We start from the raw sequence: 20,167 nt of genomic DNA, 5'->3' as shown, positions 1-20,167 counted from the left end.
TTGAAGGGGCAATCAAATTCTTTCCTAGGTTGCTACTAGTTGGGGAAGCTGTGAGTGTGAATTAGTGAGTATTGTGTGTGTGTGTGTGTGTGTGTGTGTGTATGAAGAGATACCTTAAAAAAGATTTCTCAAGTTTTGGGCACTCTGCAGACTCACACAGAGTAACTACCATTAAATTCTTTGATAAGTATTATTTTATGTATGCACTTGTAAGTTTTTTTGGATTTTTAATGTAAAATTTAAGCTATTATTCTAATCACTTACTGAGTTATCCTCAATTTACATTTATAGTAGGCAAAGTTCTCAAATAGCTTCTCTGTTGTTTCAGTTTATCTCATCTCATCCACAGTTTTTAAAAACTGTAATTTTGGTGAGGTTCCTCTCATTTTTGCTCTCTGCCGTCCTCCACCTTGTCCTACAGGCCTGGCATACCTTATCTCATGTGAAACATTCTTCCTCTCTTTTTCAGGACATCTTCAAAGTCTACCTCAGGCAAGGCATGACCCTCTGGGAGAGAGGAGGCATGATGGTGAATGTTTCCCTAACTGTTCTAGCAAATGGAACACATCTCCATGCCTCTCGGGATGGAAAAAAATTGGAAATAACCCCAAATTCTCAAAAGATTAAATTTTCTTAATCATAATATGGGCTCTTCTGTTTCATTAACCATTTCCTCATTTCTCTTTTTTCTTTCTCCTCCCCAAACTCCCTAAAACACTAAGATCCAATTATAGCATCATCCAATCATAATTAATGAAATTATTTTCTTTATTATGCAAAATCATAATTTTATAAATATATTAAAAGTTTACACTGTAGCTCAGTGATCAGTATCAGACTCTAACAGTGGTTCAATATGTAGGTAGTGATTCTGTTTATATCAATGTATTTAGAGTAAGGTAAAGTATATTGGAAAAAGATAATGTCCATGAATGCCAGATAACTGGCTGGGTTTGCCCCCAAATCTTGATACAATGGTAGTGAGCTTATATGGGAACTGAAGCCATGATCTCCAATTTATAATTTCATGTGTATTTGAATCAAATCATAATTTTCATTATAAGCACTTAGTACTTGCTATGTTCTTATTTTTAATAACAATCTATAAGGCAGATTAAAAGGCAATTAAGTAACTTTCTCAGTTCTTAGTTAATACCAAGTAAAATGAAGTGGGAACTTGAGCCCAGATCTCATGTAACTGAATTTAGTGTACCTTCTGCCCCTGAGAAAACCAGCTACAGCTCCCACAAACGAGAAGGCCGATTTTGGTTTTAAGGCACTGAAGTTAGCTTCTTTTATTCTTGAAACCTAGGGTTAATACCCACTTGTGGGGGTGGCGCCACTTCAACACTTTACCATCACTAGAAATGGGCTAATCTGTTCTCAGTCCACGTGGTCCCATCCCCCCAGGTTCATCCACAGGTCTCCTATGGTGTCTCAAAATATCTTGGCTTTCCTGTGCTTGAAATCATTTCTCCCAGAAGGGGCCCACTCTCTTTCCCATCATTGCCTGAGCTCGTCACCACTGAAGCCTGCAATTCTTCGGCGGGGAGTGGTGTGGGCACAAAAGGCCGGATATCTCTGCTAGGGGTACCAGGCGGCAGTATTCTCTTCCTCCGAGATGCTTTCTTTCCCTCTCGCCTTCTATTCTGTGGTGCTGTTCCGTTCTCACGCCAGCTCTTCTCTGCCGCTCCTGCCCACTACTCCCGACCTATAGCTATTCAGAGAGAGCGCTAAGTGGTCAAGGCACAGCACGGGAAACCAACGTGGCAGACAAAGGAGGAGGCTTAAATCTCCCTCCCTCCCACCACGGGGGAGGGCTGGGGAATGTTATTCCGGAATTCACAGCTACAGGGCCATCGGCTCTAGGAAACAAAGTTTATAGGTGTTTTTTGTTTTTCTTTTTAAAAATAAAGTTAATAGAAAAAGAAAACCAATGAGTATTTACTCCATATTTTCCAATTGTGAAACAGATGAAGACAAACACTGAAGCATTTTTTTAGCAATGAGCCCAGAAGGAGAATCGATGGTCAAATGAGAGGCCTCACCAACCTCTGCATATTGACCCTGATCCTGTGAAAGAGAATAAAGCAGCAACTGCTGAATTTTAGAAAAGGCAGGGGTGTGTGCGGGTTATCTTTATTAACCAAATCTCTGTGGAGGTCCTTCTTCTAAAAGGGTCTGGTGTCGCATGCGGGGCTGGTTGCTGACTTCTGCTCTGGGTACCCCGCTGCCCCCTTCCCTCCTCCTTCCAACTCTAACCTCTCCCCTTTCGTCTGAGTAAGGTCTGTCAAACTAAAGGGACCTCTAGAAGCAAAGCCACACACTGTCATCAGGGCAAAGGTAGGATGGATGTGGACAATCTGTCCCAACACTGGGTCTGCAAGAGAAGAGCCTCGATGCTGGAGGAGCCAAGGAAATGGAGAAAAAGCTCTGGAAGGCAAAACCCCACACGAGCAGGCTGTCATTCTTCCCGTCTCTCACCCCAACTCTGGGGCCATCTCCTTTCTCCAGCCTCCCGAAATTCCAGACAAAGCGCTGCACACAAATGTCAGAGTGTCTGGGCACAAGGGTAAAGTACTAAATCACTTTGTAGAAAAGGGAACTCTGGCAGGAAGTGCTCTAAATGTTTGAGAAGGGGGAAGTCTGCCTTGAGCCTCGTCATTTTGAAATATATGGAGGAAAAGGACACTGGGGTGAGGGCGAACGAGGTCACCTGGGTATGCGGGTACTCGTGGGAGTATGTTATGACAACTATGTGTTCATCTAAATACATATGTGAGAAGCACATTCCAGGGCAAGTAGTAAAGATCTTAACTGGTCCCTTTTTCTTCATCTGATCTGGGCTTAGCTAAACCAACCCCATTCAAGACATCCTGACATCTTTATTATGAAAACAATCTGTCATCGGAATTGAGATCTTCTTGAACCCGAAGAAATACTATATTGCCTATTAATTACAGTTCTGCCATAGTTCTTCCAATTACAATGACATGTTTGTAGGTTTATATGTTTTGTATATTTTGAGTTAACTTTTGTGCTGACCCACTAAATCACTCACCAAGTTCTTCCTCTCCCAGTGGCACATATTCATCTAATTTCATGACAACTGTATGTTGCAGATATTGTTGATACCATTTTAAAGGTAAAGAGACAAGAGACCAGAGAAGTTAAGTAACTTGCCCAGTGTTGCACAGCTAGTAAACAGTAATGGCAGGATTTGAACCACACTCAAAGGGAGTACCCTTTCTACTATACCTCAATCCTTATGCACAAGCTAGGAGTTACCCACATTTCATGCGCTTTTATCCATACTAGCTTTCTCTAACTTGATTGCATTTGAGTTCAATGTTGAAATGAGCCATCTGGCTAGAAGAAAATTGCATACAGGGAGGTAACTGTGGAAAAACTCTGACATTCCCCCACCTTGAGGGGAAGTGGACCACACTGGTCACCAGAAGGACTAGCTAGAGAGCAGATCAATCAGTTTAAATTCCTCATCATTCCTAGAAAAAGAGCCCAGAACATGTTCTGATGGAGCATAGAGGGTCATGGATATTTGCTGACTGTGGGCACACAGATCTTGCCTTCTTTTCTAAAAATAAACCCATCAAATACCAGTCGTCAACAAAGTAATCAAGTCAACTATACTCCAATAGAAATTAATTTTAAAAAAGTAATTAATCATTCATGTCTGCAAACCTATTATATGTTTACCAATGAGTTAAGCATCTAAAAAAGACTGAACACAACAGTCTCTAGAATGCAAAAGATTAAGACTTTGCTTCAAACACCTGAATATTTTAGGCAGCAGTCACCCTGAAGAGAGAGGAAGAGAGTTTCTTAATGCAAATGGGTCAGTAAGCATTTACCTCTTTATTTATGAAGATAGTGTTTAAGTAATCAGTTTAGCACAACAGAAAATGCATCAAATTCACATTTTGGGGGCAAGATGGGGATGGGGAGGGAGTGTTGAATAAATATGTATATGGAACTCTGTAAGTCTATTGTAAATTAGATTTCTTCTGGTATAATATTTGGTATGACATTGGATAAATGAAATACGTATTCAGTCAAGTATTAAAAAGTAACATATAAATAATGTCAAGTTCCTAAGGCTCTACTTTGCATGGATTTTATTCTTCCATCTGCTAAAATTCTGTCTTATACATTAATGGGTCTCAGTATATTCCTCCAATGATTCCTGTTTCTGGCTTTGAAATGTGAAATCTGAAGAAGAAGCCTTCTGCTGTGAATGGTCTTTCTACTCACCCTCATGGTGTTTCACTGTTCTTTCAGGGCTACTGGATCAGGCCCAGAAAGAATGGAAAAGGGAAGGGGTGGCAACTGCTGACTCAAGAATATTGCTCTGTTTTAGTTTTTATTTTATTTCAGATATACTCCTTCTCTGCCATGGGTTTCTCAGACACTCACGAAAGCCGCCTGTTCTCAAGCCCCCTAGAATGTTAAGAAGGGCAAACTTATAACAAGGAAATCAAGGGTGAGTGGTAGTATATACCATATTCATTTGAATAAAAGGTAGCTTTTTTTCAGTAAGAAAGTTAAACTCTAAAAAATACACTGTACTTCATATTTACAGGCTGAAAAAGGAGCTCTTGTGTCCTAAAGCATCTGCCCATCGCTGGAGCAAGGGCACCCTGGACCCTCAGCACACACAGCAGGAGGAAAAGCTCTGAGGAAAGGTGGTGAGGGGGTGGGAGTGAATGTGAAACAAATGGCTTTAAATCGCCTTCTGAAACTATGTGAAGTTTTTTTCCTACTGGAATATTTTCTTCCAGCTTCTTTATAAACTAGAGTGGAAAAAAAAAATAAATTCTAGGATTCTAGGGGTTCTAGAACAGAAGGCAAATCTTAGTTAGGTTAGAAATTGTATCATAATTTTGCATCACAATGAATAAGGTGGTTAAAGCCTTAGAATTTAGTCGAAGAGTCAATATTTCAAACTACTTAAGGCCAACCTCAGGCATTTTCAGAAGCACATTGTTTTAAAAAGTTGTGGCACAGGGATTAAGAGTTCAGGCTCTGAGGTTAGAATACCTGGATTCTACTTCTAGCTCTGGGATGCCCTGTGACCTCTGTAAGCCTGTTTCCTTATCTGTAGCATGAGAATGAAGAAAGTTCCCTCACAGGGTTTTCATGGCTCTAAAGGGACTTCTATACAAGATGCACTTAGCATAGTGCTTGGCACATAGTAAGCATTCAAGCAATGTTAGCTGCTATTATTATTAATTAATCAAATAATAATATTTGACCTCTCTAAGTCTCCATTTCACCTAGACAAGAAGATAATACTTACACTGCAAGCTTATGGAAAACTTACATGAAGAATCTAGACAAAGTAAGCCCTTGATAAATGCTATGATTATTATATGATGCCCTCTGTTAGAATTTTAATGCCATGAGAGCAGAACAATCTGTTTTATTCACTGATATAGCCTCCTTGCTCCCAACAGTGCCTGCACAGGAAGGCACCCAATAGAATGTTGAATAGTCATTCTTATCACTGTTGTTGTTATGCTGAGAGGAGGCCACAAAACTGTTTTAAAATATTTCACTTACGCTACTGTTCGAATGACCACCACTAAAACTACTTGTGTTTAAAATACTCTGAAATTCAGACTCGCCGATTTTGATTGCTCGTCCCCACATTTATCATAGTGTTGTTGTTGTTTAGTTGCTCACCTGTCGACCCCATGGACTGTAGCCCACCAGGTTCCTCTGTCCATGGGATTTCCCAGGCTGGAGCAGGTTGCCATTTCCTTTTCCAGGGGATCTTCCTCACCCAGAGATCAAACCTGTCTCTCCTGCAAGTCTCCTGCATTACAGGCAGGTTCTTTACCATTGAACCACTGGGGAAGCCCTCTTCCCCACATTTAATCCAAAGTAGTGAGGCTCCTTTTACCTTGAAGAAGGAGAGACAGACCTTGTGGGGAGGGACCCAGCATCACCTGGAGCTTTATCTCCAGATTAGGGGTGGGGGGTAATCTGAGAAGGGCAGGATGGGCAAGAGGCTGGCACACTGCTACCCCTCGCCGCAGGAGTACCCCTCCCTCTCACCCAGCCTCTCCCTCCCCCATTCCTTTATTCTTTGCCATGTTTAACAGGATTCACTCTTGCAGATGAGCTTATGTAATTGCTATAGTCCTATCTGTCACACAGTGACAGAACAATGAGCAAATAAATGAAAAACCCAACACAGAGACGGGAATGGAAGAGGAGGTGAGGTCGAATAAGTGCTTAAGATGCCAGTCATGAAATCAATTTAGTAGGTCATGAGCTAGTATCTTATCCTATTAATGAAACAGGATAGAATAGAAAACGATAGAGGGCATCACGTGGGGTAAGAGGGAAATACTGCTTTGTGAAGTTTTTTTCAGCCATACGTGTGTATGTGTGTGTACGGCCAGGTCACAGCGTAAAATACGTTTATATGGTATTTGCAGGTTCTGGTTAAAAAAAAAAAAAAGAGTTTGCAAACACTGGTATATACCCACATTCAGTTGAGAGTAGAGTCTTGAAAAAGGAGCCATGAGCTATGGTCTTCCCACCCTCTCACCTTGCTTCCGTTCCCCTGGGACTGCCCACCCACTCCACCCAAGACCTCACCCCATTTCTAGTGGAGACCAAGGAAATGACGGTGCTGATCGCTGGAATCTGGTCAACTCATCTGAACAGAAATTCTACAGACACTGTAATGAAGGGAAAACTTTTAGAAAAGGTATGGTTCATGGAACTTTGAGGCAAGAAGGCTTTTACTTTAATCAGTGATTCTTGGTGAAGAGAGTTAAACCATCTTCCACAAAGAGCTGGGAATCATTTTGTGGAATTCACAGTCAATTAAATCACAAATATTCTTACCAGGGTTTTCCCCCTGGCCAATATTTCCTTCCCGTTATGGCTGTTCACAGCATCACAAAACTTGGCGTTTCATTCACCTTATAATACCACTTAGTTTTATGAAGTTATTTTGCCTGAGAAGGACAAAGATGCTTCCTAACAAATGTATCACTGACATTATCACTTTGTCAGCCAAGTTGATTTTTTAATTCATCTCTTAAGGCTTGTCAACAAAAGTCTTTTTTTGAGCTCTGGTGTTCACTAGTAGAATGCCATGGAAAGGTAAAAGGGAAACATTCTTTTTCAAGATTGTTAAATAGGAAAAGTAGTGGAACAGACACGATTGTCAGTGGCAGGAAGAGTTATATCATAAGTCACCTTTTATTCTCAGTGTGGTAGGACTGAGCAGACAATCCCTTTTCTCTGGCTATAGACAGCCTTGAAAATGAGCTTTCACAGAAGGGAGCAGAGAGGGGGCATGGAGGCCCAGCTTCAACGTCTGCTACCTCTCATGTCCAAGAGTTTCTGGGTCCTTTTCGTTAACCTTTGGGTGGGGAGAATCCTTCTTTTGGGTGGGGGGCTTTCCAGGTGGCACTAGCAGTAAAGCATCTACCTGCTAGTGCAGGGGATGCAGAAGTGGCTTCAGTTCCTGGGTTGGGAAGATCCCCTGGAGGAGGAAATGGCCCCCCACTACAGTCTTCTTGCCTGGAGAATCCCATGGACAGAGGAGCCTGGCGGGCTACCACTCATGGGGTCTCAAAGAGTCAGACACGTCTGAGCGCCCTCCTCTGAGCGCCCTCCTTTTGGGTAACCAACTGGTGAGGCCCTCCGAATGGTCAAGCTTTGCTCTTCTCTGCACTGTACTGTGCTTAGTCGCTCAGTCGTGTCCGACTCTTTGTGACCCCATGGACTATAGCCAGCCAGGCTCCTCTGTCCATGAGGATTCTCCACACAAGAATACTTGAGTGGGTTGCCATGCTCCAGGGGAGCAGGGGATCTTCCAGGGGATCTTCCAGGGGATCTTCCAGGGGATCTTCCCGACCCAGGGATTGAACCTGGGTCTCCCTCATTGCGGGCAGATTCTTTACCATCTGAGCCACCAGGGAAGCCCTTCTCTGCACTAGTCTTAACCATCCAATAGCCTCATCCCAGCCTAACACAGCATATCCCAGCCTAACACAGCCCCGCCATGAATGGTTCCAGTAACTCAGGAACCCATCACATCAACTTCCTCTCTCTCTCAGCGTGGTCTCAGGAAACTCTCAGAGGGCCAGCTCTGAGGTTCACGTCTCACAGGCCACAGCTGCCGGCATGAGGCCCCTGGAGAGGTGATTTAGATACCCATTCACCCCACACACTAGCCCATCCTTCGCTCACGGTATTGGAATGTGCTGCACAATATGCTTTTTTGAAGAGGAACCAGGGAGTCATTCATCTTCTTTATGTGTGCTAAGCAGAGCAAGAGGGAGAGGCGAGTGGGACCCGCGATGAGCCGGGGACTAGTGATTAGTAACAGCTGACAGCCTCAGACCAAGACCCTTTCTTTGGTTACCTCACTGCAGCAGCCGAGCACAAAGGAATGACTGTCTTCTCGCCAAGACTGGGAAACCCAGGACCACAGAAAAGAGCAGCTAAGAGAAAAAGTGAGAGTTGGGCAGTGGGGGCAAGGATCGACTCTGAGTTACACCTGTGGAGTCTGGCTTTGAGAAGAGACCTCTCTAGAAGGTGGAAAGATGCACCCCTAGGCGGGGGACCCTCAACCAGACCCTGCCAGGAGCACTGATGTGAATGAGGAAAGCAGGGGACTTCCCTCACAGCAGAAAGAGCACGCAGAGAACAGCAAATTGCTCTGGTTTAATGAGAGGAAGTTCTTTGAGGGCCAGAGCTCCAGCCCCCTCTGCCTTTATTCTCCCAAAGAACGATTTACAACCAACCACCAGGTGAGTTGTTGGCCATTTCCGTAACAGCCCTCTTTCCTTGGGGTTGCCTAACTTGCCACGGAAAAGACCTTTATGTTCTGGGCATCGTACAACTTTCTTAGGAAGATGGTGATCGAGACAGCACGTTTTCTAGCTGGCAGGATGCTGAATGGGACTGAGTTCCAGCACGGGGCCAGAGTCGTCCCACCTTAATCAAAGGGCGTCACAAGTTGACTGCAGAACATGTCAGACGCAAGGGGTGCTCTTTCTTCCCAGGGAAGGCCTGTCCCTCACAGGAAAAAGAAAAAGGAATTGAAAGCCTCAGAGAAACTGAAAGCAACATATGGACATTAAAACCCAAATCCATCTGGCCTGGATTTCCAGGACAGTTGAAGCAGGAGTATGACTCTGGGCCTTGAAATGAGGCTGGGAAGCAGCAAAGAGTGCTGGGGCCAAAGGACTCATACAGACTGTGTGACCCAAAGTCCACCCTCCCCCCTCCAATTCCTTGTCATCAAGAATCTGGAACCATAATCCAACCTGAAATGAACTGAGGTTGAATCTGTTGCCCGAAACTAAAATTAAGATATTTTTAATATTTCTTTAAAAAAAAAAGAAAGGAAGAATTGAGAGTAAGATATGTTCACCTGGAAGCATGTTTTCTGCCTGCAATGCAGGAAACCAGGTTTGATCCCTGGGTCAGAAAGATCCCTGGAAGAAGGGAATGGCAACCCACTCCAGTATTCTTGCCTGGAGAATTCCATGGACAGAGGAGCCAGGCGTCCATGGGGTCACAAAAAGTTGGACATGACTGAGCAACTTTCATTCATTCATATGCTCACCTGAACTATTTTCTGAATTAAATCCAGAATGTAGAGTCTTATGTACTACAAAAAAGAATACATTAAAAAAAATGTAAGTCCATGTTGTGCCCAGTTAAGAGAGTCTTCAAAATTAAGTCTTTGGGGATCAAGTTGGGGTTGAGGAGAAGAGAAGAATAGTGGAGATAAGAGAGTTGAGGGAATGACAGATAAGAAAGACAAGAGACGAAGGAAACAGAGACTTAAAAGCTGAGAAGTGTGGGATGGAGAAACAGTTCAGAAGGTGCTTTTATCTCAGTCGGCATATTTCTTGGGCTGTGGCCAACACCCACCCCCATCTTTCCAGTTCTGATTAGTTTTCTCAGCATTTAAAAGTTCATCAATTGTTCTTATCTAATCTATAAAGGAATCGTCGCACCCAGGGGGTGGGAGATTGTGCTCCCAACTACCTGACCCAAACAATAAGGCAGTATCACTTCGCAGAGTGAAAAAGACTGTAAACTCTAGAACTGGTTGGCTTGCCTCATCTCTGCCTCACACATTAAGTCAGAGAACAGTCCCTCCTTGGAACAGGAAAAGCTGCATTTTTGCCCCCAGGGCCAAGGGCGACAATGGAATTGAATTATTCCTGAAATAGTCCACTAGAAGTGGCACAACACTTTACAGCCTTTTCCCCTTCTACACAAGGGAGTTGTTTCTGCAAATTCTACTTTAGTTTTGTAGCGTCAATTTCCTATTTTGATTTTTTTTTTTCAAGGGATAATTTAGGAATTCCCAAAAATTCTCCAAAGAAAATTATGGGCAGCCCCTGACATCAGACTTCACTTATCTTGAACAGACTTCAGGGATCTAGAAGGCTGTCAAAGAAAAGATGTGGAAACGGCGTTTGGTTGATTTGAGACTGATATTGCATGATTGGTAATATTCTTCTTTAACTTAGACTTTAGGAGTGGATGGGCACATTTGAGTGAAATCTGGTAACACAAAATGGCAAAGAGAGAATGTGAACTTGGGATATTGCTGTTAAAACTGAATATGGCATAAAAGGTTTATAAATAAGATAACAAAAAAAGCAGCTACAAAACATCGATTTCAAATGACTATTAAATAATTCAAATGACTAGGACTGTCCCATCACAAATAATGGAAAGAGGCAGTAAGCTAATGAGGTTCTATTAAGGGCAACTTACTTCTTTTGAAAGTGGCTATACTAATTGATTTTATAATTAAAAATTTCTCATGTATTCATGTGTTCACTCACCTTTCATGAAGGACCTTCTCAATGATCTAGCCAAAGACATGATCATTAAGACCCTCATGTGTTTAGTATTTAGTAAAGAGTAAGACTTTAAAATATATTAATGTGAACAAGTAAAATGCATAGAATTATCCAGCAGAGTGATTTAGGATGGAATTAGGAGGAAAACCAGGAAGTTTGTTGGTATATACTGGAAGAAGATGGGAGTGGGCTTGGTTTGAATCCTGGTTCCCTCACTTATTAGCCAGTGACTAGTCAACCTCTCAGTGTCTCAGTAAATGAGAGATAATAGTATTTAACTCATGGGATTGTTTGGAGGATTAAATAAATTCAGCATTTGATGCCTCAGAACAAATATATGGCGCATATCCTAGCCATGATGATGGCAATTTTTTTTGTTTTTTAAAAATATTTTTAGGTCTGAAAGACTCCTTGGAATGCCACTCTAGTTGTGGCACACGGGCTTAGCTGCCCAGCATTATGTGGGATCTTAGTTCCCTGACCAGGTAACGAACCTACATCCCCTGCATTAGAAGGCAGTTTCTTAACTACTGGACCACCAGGGAAATCCCAGCTTTGACTTTTTTAAAAACTGGTACATAGAAAGAACTGAAATCTGGTTCTTTATAACTCTTTTTCCCCTGAGATGAATTTTAGCTTCTGGAGGAACACAGAGCAAATCCAGTCCACATTTATCAGAGACCTTGGTCTTCTTTTCTGCACACGAAATACACATCATTTCTCCAATCGATCTCCATATATCATTCTTTTCAGAGGTTCATGTGTGCGTGTGTGCTAAATCGCTTCAGTTGTGTCCAGCTCTTTGTGACCCTATGGACTGTAGACCTCCAGGCTCCTCTGTCCATGGGGATTCTCCAGGCATGAACACTGGAGTGGGTTGTCCTGCCCTCCTCCAGGGGATCTTCCTGACCCAGGGATCAAACCCTCATCCTCTTTCATCTCCTGCATTGATAGATGGGTTCTTTACCACTAGCACCACCTGGGAAGCTCTTTCAGAGGTTCACCAACCTGTAATCCTTCTAAAACTGTCTACCAGTCAGGACCCTCATGCTCTGATCCAAACCTTCATCTCTCAGCTTCATCTTCTACGAAGGCTACCCTATTCTTCCGGACAACCTAGACTGCTCAGTAGTCCTTAGATATGCCTTGAGTTTTCATGTCTCTGTATCTTTGCTTTTATGGCTTCCTCTGCTCTTGTTCTCATTTCCTGTGGAAATCCTCCCACTGGTACAGCTCCTGAACTCTCAGAGCACTCTCTCTCTTTATTGCTTCTTGGCTTCAGAGTCAAGCTTTGTTTTACAGTCAAGTGTGTACCTGTCGGGCAGTCCATTAACATTTTCAACTCCTTGAGGCTACAGACTGGCAAGGTCTTCTTCACATCTTTATTCTGCATAACAGTTAGCACATCGCCAGCTCAGAACAGGAGTCCAATAAGTGTGTCTGGGATTGGATTCAACACCCTCTTAGTAGCTACTCTGCTTTGTCAAAGGTGCTCCCGAATGTGCTCAGTGCTAAACAAATACTCCCGAGGCAGTGTGACCACTGCAGAGTACAGTGAACTATTCATAATTCTACTGAGGAAGCACACGACGATATTCATTCTTTTTTAGCCACCACATCCTACTGTTGGTTCCCATTAAGCTTTTAGTCACATGAACGGCTGCCAAGCTCTGTTGCTCCCTATCCTGCGATTGCACAATTGCCTTTTGAATCTAAAAGCAGAAATGTGCACTTATCCCCTGCTCAGCTTCATCTTGTTGGTTTCCATCCAGCATTGCAGCCTATTGAAGTCATTTTGAATCATCCTTAGAGGCATATGTGGTAGAAGCTATTCTTCGGGGGCTTATATCATCTCAAAACACACTGTAGGTGTCTTCTGGGTCATTAAGTTGTTGATTTAAAAGGATGGAACAGGACGGGGTTTTCTTCATAAGCACACTTGAATACTTTTTTTATAAGTACACCTGGCTTCCCTGGTAGCTCAGTTGGTAAGGAATCTGCCTGCAATGCAGGAGACCTGGGTTTGATCCCTGGGTCAGGAAGATCCTCTGGAGAAGGAAATGGCAACCCACCCCAGTATTCTTGTCTGGGAAATCCCGTGGACAGAGGAGCCTGGTGAACTACAGTCCATGGGGTTGCAAGAGTAGGACACAACATAGCCATTAAACCACCATCACCACCATCAGAATATGTTACCAGGTATCTTTCCAGGTTGCCACGGAGCTTTAAACACACCTTAGATCTATACATTCAGTCAGTTTCAAGTACACACCACTGTTTCATTAGGTGTTATTATCAAAGGTATTATAGACGACTCTGAAATTTTCAGAATAACCAAAATAAATTGTATCAGGAATTCCACAGCCAAATGTTATTATAGAAAGGGATTGTTTTTAAAACATAAAAAGATTCTTTGTAGCACAAGGAATTCTCACAGGATACTTTGTGTGAATACATTAAGCTTGACTTTGTAACTTTAGAAAATAATTCTCTTTTCCTAAAAGAATCAATAGTATTAATCCAAAAAATTATACATTGATAAATATCTTTCTCTACTAAATGGGAATGTAACATCACGGGGTAGAGATTTAAATAGGACAAGGATTAATACAAACATAAGTTACTCATGTGAGAAAGAAATAGCATAATAATTATTTTAGGCTTTAGAATAGTTCACTGGGTAATTCATTGGCAAACAATCCCAGATGTTATGTTAATGACACTGATCATTAAAATGTCCATTATTATTCAAAAGTGTATGCTTTTAACTCATCTTCACTTTTACTCCTTCTACGAATACATAGTAGCTTGTGGTTTTCTAAGTTACAGTCCTTCAATTCTAAGTATACATGATGGTCTGTATTTACTGCTATATGTCCAGTGGCTATCACAGTAGGCCAATAGTTATTTCGCTGCACAAATGATGAGTGAAAAAGTGCAAATTTAGCAGGTGAGAATAATTAAGCAAATGTACTCAATCCACAAATCAATGAGTTATTTATGTAATATCTACTAAACTCATCACTGTAGCCAGGTCTGAGATGCAGATGTCCAGACAGTAGTTCCTATTCTCAAGGAGCTCTTTCTTTGAGTTGACAAGTTCTCACCAAATAATCAAATGATCAACCACATGTGACATAAAAAGTTAAGTGTATACTGCTAAAATGCATTTGTTGCCTTAATGTGGAAAACTTTTGCTCATGTGGAGAAAAGACTTTATTACAGGCAGTAAAATTAAGGCAACAAATGCACTTGACCATTATCGATCAGTCCTGTACAAGCCCAGTGGCCAGAGCCTATAAGAGGTTGCACGGCACTGCGGAGTGCATCTCTGCATGGCATCTCTTTTGTGACAAAGAGGTCTGAGTTTGAACACAGGTTCAGTCACTTGCTGCCAGGGACACCTTGGGAAGTCCCCTCATCTGAAAATGGGAATAATGACCTTGCAGAAGGAATAACAAGTATATGCGTTCAACGCCCAGCATGTCTCTTACACTCGATAACTGCTAGCAATTATTATGCAGGTCAAATTTCAAAAGTCACTGACCAATCAAAGAATAAATCTGCAATCAAGATTATCATTTCACCTCTTTAAGGTAGAAGAGAGTAAATATGATCTGAATGGCAATACCAATGTTCTCATACATTTTCAGCTTCAGATATAAATCACACATTATTTAGCCAATTTTTGAGGAAATACCATGTGCCAGGCTCTGTCCCAGACTAAGCAAACCATGTAGCACTGTCTCTAACTTGCACACATCTTAATGCTATGGAAACTTGATAATCCCAAAGCAGAATCTGCAAACACCCTTTGAAACCACGTCCATTGCCAAAAAGCCAAAATTAAATGCTGAAGATCGGGGCTAGGTCATGGGTAAGGAAAATGAATCCCAGAAACCAAGAGGCTCTCAATAATATACAAAATGACACCACTCGATAGCGGTGAGGCTGGGATGGAATGAAAGCTTCACCATGAACTTTGCAAAGTAGTTTAAAGCTTTGCATTAGTACACCAACTTGAAGCCAGTTAAAGTGTTAATTGCTCAGTCATGTCTGACTCTTTGCAAGTCCCTGGACTATAGCTTGCCAGGCTCCTCCGTCCATGGGATTTTCAGGCGAGAATACTGGAGTGGATTGACATTGCCTCCTCCAGGGGATCTTCCTGAAACAGGGATCAAACTGGTGTCTCCTGTGTCTCTGTCACTGCAAGCAGATTCTTTACCCACTGAGTCATGGGGAAGCCCCATGAAGCCAGTTAAGTTTAGGACAAAGAAAATTTTCCCAATCCTGAGAGGTCATGAGCTTTTTTGGTAAATGAGCTCTTTTTTCTAACATAGAATATAAAGTGACTTTAATTGTTTTAAAAAAAAAAATTAAAAGTTAGCTTCCCTGGTGGCTCTGCCGGTAAAGCATCTGTCTACAATGCGGGAGGCCTGGGTTCAATCCCTGGGTCAGGAAGATCTCCTGGAGAAGGAAATGGCAACCCACTCCAGTATTCTTGCCTGGAAAATCCCTTGGTCGGAGGAACCTGGTAGGCTACAGTCCATGGGGTCGCAAAGAGTCGGACACAACTGAGCGACTTCAGTTTCACTTTTAATTGTTTACCCTGGGTCATCCCCAAGCAGTGTTCTTTTGCGGAAATATTGATGAGCTGCAGTGAGCATGTCTTGAAGTGACATGAAAGTTGCTCAGTCGTATCTGACCCTTTGCAACCCCATGGACTGTACAGTCCATGGAATTCTCCAGCCCAGAATACTGGAGTGGATAGCCATTCCCTTCTCAGGGGATCTTCCCAATCCAGGGATAGAACCCAGGTCTCCTGCATTGCAGGTGGATTCTTTACCTGCTGAGCCACCAGGGAAACCCATAAATTGGCTGAAAGGAAGTAAAGTGGCATACAACATGATCTGATCTCTGAAACTGGCTATCAATTAGTGACAGCTCAGGAGTGGTCCTGAAGCTGATGCTCCACTACTTTGGCCACCTGATGTGAACAACTGACTCACTGGAAAAGATCCTGATGCTGGGAAAGATTGAAAGTAAAAGGAGAAGAGGGTGGCAGAGGATGAGATGGTTGGATGGCATCCCTGACTCAATGGACATAAACTTGTGCAAACGCCAGGAGATAGTGAGGACAGAGAGGCCTGACACACTGCAGTCCATAGGGGTCTCAAAGAGTTGGACACTACTTAGTGACTGAGCAACAACAACAGCAACAGGCATGGTCGCTGATTCGAGCACCATCAGATGACCTGGGGCCAAGACTTTGGAAATGAATCCTCTCTGAGCAGATGCGAGATCAACAAATGAGGAAGGGCCTTTCACCAGATCCTCTCCAGCAAGGAAGCCAAAGGACCTTTGCATTTGACGTTCACAGTACTGAAGCAGAGTCCGAGAATGACAGTAATCACTAACATTAGTTCACTGCCTGCAGTTCACACAGAGCATGCACATAGCCACAATCTCAGCTGGGCTCATCTCTGGGTCCCCTGTCATAGCATGGACGACAAATATTCCCATCACTACCATTATTTCCCACTCCATCAATAAGCCTTGAATACCAAAGCAACGTTCCCGTTAGCTAGTCAGTATGAAAACTAGTCTGATAATTCCAAAGTCTGTGCTCTTAAGAAACAAACAGGGATTACCGTGGGTACATGCAGCCAGAGGGAGACTCCTGTTCTTTGATCCTCTACTCTGCACTGCTCAGCTAGCCCCTTTTCAAGTTTTCAGGATTAAACACCTTGTCTCTTCTCAGAGGAAGGACATCCAAGGCCCAGAGTCCCTGTTGAACAGCTCTGTCACTTCCTTCTTCAGCACCTAGCACAGCTGACTGGAGGAACTCAATACTGAATGAATTAACAAGCTCAGCTAGACAATAGCCACTGTGCCTGACTCAGGGCACAAAAGCAATGAGGACATGGAAGGGAATGAAACATGAAAACCTATGGCACATGCTGTCAGGACTATTCACCTCGCATCCCGTCAAAGTGCGGAGCCAGACGAGGTCTGACATGGAAAATAAAGGAAGTGGTACAGCCTGCGCTCCCTGAGAAGTGTCTCAACAAAAATGTATCATGAAGGCTTGTGGAATAACTTCCAAGTGAGTAGAGATGTAGAATACTTCAAGTAGGGAGATAAATGTGTAAAGAAGGTGAATGGAGTAACCATCCGTTGGGAACCAGCTCCCAAGATAGGCAAACACGCCCCTTAATCCACCCCTGAGTGTTTGGAAGCATGAGAGTGTCTCCACCAGCTTTTCCAATGCACTGCAGATTTTCTGTTCATACAAACAGCTTTCCCTAGGCTCCTGGAGGGGCATTAGAAGCCCTTCTGAGGAATATTCTGACATTAAAGCTGATTGAGAAGAAAACACAAACATTTTCCTTTTTTTTTTTTTTTTGATGAACCATTCTTGGCTCATTTGAAAGAAATTTATTGAGCACTTATTGTACGCCAGGCTTGGCTACAGACGGAAATAAACCCAGGGCTGGTTTCAGTGCTCGTAGCTGGCAGGCAGAGCAGTGATGGGGGAGCCGCATTCTGCGGGAGAAGAGAGGAGCGCTGGGGAATGGGAGCACAGGAACTGTGATAACCTGGAAGCTGGGCTTCTGGCAACACTTGACTTTGCTGTCGGGACAACTGGAAAAGTACACTTAGAAAGAAGGAGCAATTTTCGTGCCAAATCGGATCTGCCTGTGCGTGTTTACCAGATTGAACTCTGAGCACCAAGGATTTAGCAGTGATGCCATCAGAACCAATAAATAGGTTAGGAGAGCCTCGAGGGGTTAAGTGTGGAGTCAGAGGTTAGGTATGTCTGTGAGCACATCGAAGGCATAATTATAATTATGAGACATGAAATAACCCCAAATTTTGAAAACTAGTACCCCTCACCATGCTGCCAAACACCTAGCATCTGTTCAAATCTATTATGAACCATCTCCTTGGGGAGGAACGTGAAAGAATTGCAAGCAGCTGCCGAGAAGTGTGCTAGCGAGGGGTGCCGCTTCCATGCAGTTAATTTATGTGTGACCTGATTCATTAAATAATACCGTTCTGACCACGGACATGCTGATGAGGAATTCAGTTCCAGGGCACATGTGAGGTCAGTGCCTCAAGGTCATCAAACAACTTAAGAAACCCATCTTAGAAAATGCATTCTCCACTCATTGCAACTAGAGAAAGCCTATGCGCAGTCACGAAGACCCAGCATAACCAAATAAACAAATAATTTTTTTTTTTTGGAAAAAGAAAATCAATTAAAAAGCAAACTAGCATCTCACATTTGGTTTATGAAGCTGTAGTGATGCTCTCTAGTGGAAGCATTTCAATTCTCAGCACCCTCACCATAACCATTTCAAAGCCTACAATTCACAGTAGCTGAGTCAGTGACTCTAATTGGACTTTTTGAGGTTTTAACTTTATATTGTCTCCTGGTAGCTAAGAATTGCTCTTGGTGAAACTTTCTTCTACTGGCCATTTACCTCCGAGAGTCACTATGGAAGGAGAATAATAAAGTCACGTGATATGGCAGTGTTAGTAACATACAGCTATATTGGGTTACTGTCTTTTTACTAATCATTTTAGGGCAGTTCTTGCTCCCTAGGTAACTCTGGGAATTCTCCGCAGGCGTGCAGAAGACGTGAATCTAGCTCTTTGTGTCTGTAACTGTACACCTGCTATTGATGCACAGGATGAAAAGAAAAACACCCAATACACATTGTTCTATTTATAAGCTGTTGTACTCAGTGCCAGAGGAGAGAGTGATGCCCTTCTCCTCTTGAAAGTTACCGAGAGCCAGTTATTCTGCTGTTGTGTCAATTCAATTTCCAAAAGTTGAAGACAGATGATTTTAAGCACCGAGGGAGAAAGTAGGAGTGTGTGTGTGTGTAGACATGCACACATACCAGTTGGAGCTAGGGGGGCCAAAATAAATCTTTCCTCACATCCGGAAATGCCTATCAGGGAAGCAAACTAGCTGGCAATCAGAAACTCCATGTAATGCTCACTGTTTTAAACGGCACACACTCTCATGTCCTAGGGCAGAATTGCATGCTGCGGCTTTAGAAGGCACTCTACCAAATATTAACTGAAAGAGTGAATCAGTGAATCTTTCCAGGAAAAGCATGTCAAAGCTCTCTTTGCCTGTTAAAAAAAAAAAAAGCCAACTGCATAAATTGGCAGTAGAGTGCAATATTTCTCTGAGTCAGGAGTCCAAATGTTGGCTGTTATGGTCTGATGCTGCTCAAGGACACAGTGGAATAGTTTCAGGAGGAGCTGGGTCATCTTGGAATGCTGACCCTTCTTCCCTCCTGTATTAACCTCTGAGAAACGGTATGCAGGGTATAATACCTTTTTCACATGAAAAATGGAGACTTTCATGTCTTTTTCTAAAATCACTGAAAACTCTCTGGGATCTCAAAAAATAATTGTTGCCAGCCCCCTCAGGGATGCAGTGTCAAACAAAATGATCCTATGCTTCCCAGAAACTTACAGTTGGCTGGAGGAGGCGGAAAATGACAGTGGGGCCACCTGATGACACAGGAAGGGTAGGAAAGGTTTCTTGGAGGAAATGACATCCAAAGTAAGATCAGAGGTTAAGGAGAGCTTTCAGGTAAAGCTTCCAGGCAGACATGGTGGGGGAAAGTCAATGAGAAATGAGATGGAAAGAGATAAGCAGGAACCATACAAGACATGCTTACATTCTGACCTTTATTTCAAAAGCAGTGTGGGGAATTTTAGCAAGATCATACTGCCTTCATGTAAAAAATCGGGTCAGAAAAGGGCAAGTCTCTGTGGGGAGTGTGAGGGAAGGCAGAGAGGCTAGCGATGGCATTGCAGCTGTAGTTTAGGATTGAGCTGATGTTGCTTGGACTTGGTGGAGGGGTGTCCACAGTGAGAAGTCAGAGTTAAAGAGGTGGAATTAACAAGTTTGGGCATGGAGGAGGAGTGGGAGAGGAGGTGAAGTTTCTGATTTAGCTCCTACTGTCTACATTTCCTTTGATTTAAAAACAACAGCAAACTTTCAATAGTTTTGTACTCTTTCTATATCTAAAATAGCTGATTTCTCCTCCATGTTCACATTCTTTTACCAGGAATACATTTATTCTACCTGCACTCACCATCTTCATAATAATGAACCAGCTCTGTAAAATCTTAGTAACTTAAAAGGGACCAGCGGATCCTTCTCAGGCAGTGAACCAGGCTCAGAATTATGAGGTTTTTACTGTGTAAGTTTATTTTGCAGATAATTCTAGTTTGCATACACCTGGGAACATATCCAATAG

The 20,167-nt window shown here is 42.8% G+C and overlaps 1 protein-coding gene across 4 annotated transcripts in view; it reads right to left on the bottom strand.

The window, feature by feature from the left end:
• The window catches only part of SLC1A3 (solute carrier family 1 member 3), an 81,392-nt gene that overhangs the window by 15,344 nt on the left and 45,881 nt on the right, over positions 1-20,167 (bottom strand). The window lies entirely within an intron of this gene.

The sequence above is a fragment of the Giraffa tippelskirchi genome, chromosome 8 (assembly GCF_054371585.1).
Source record: "Giraffa tippelskirchi isolate mGirTip1 chromosome 8, T2T-mGirTip1v1.2.pri, whole genome shotgun sequence".
NCBI lineage: Eukaryota > Metazoa > Chordata > Mammalia > Artiodactyla > Giraffidae > Giraffa > Giraffa tippelskirchi.
The sequence above is the reverse complement of the archived record's forward strand: the minus strand, read 5'-3'. Positions and strand labels throughout refer to the sequence as shown.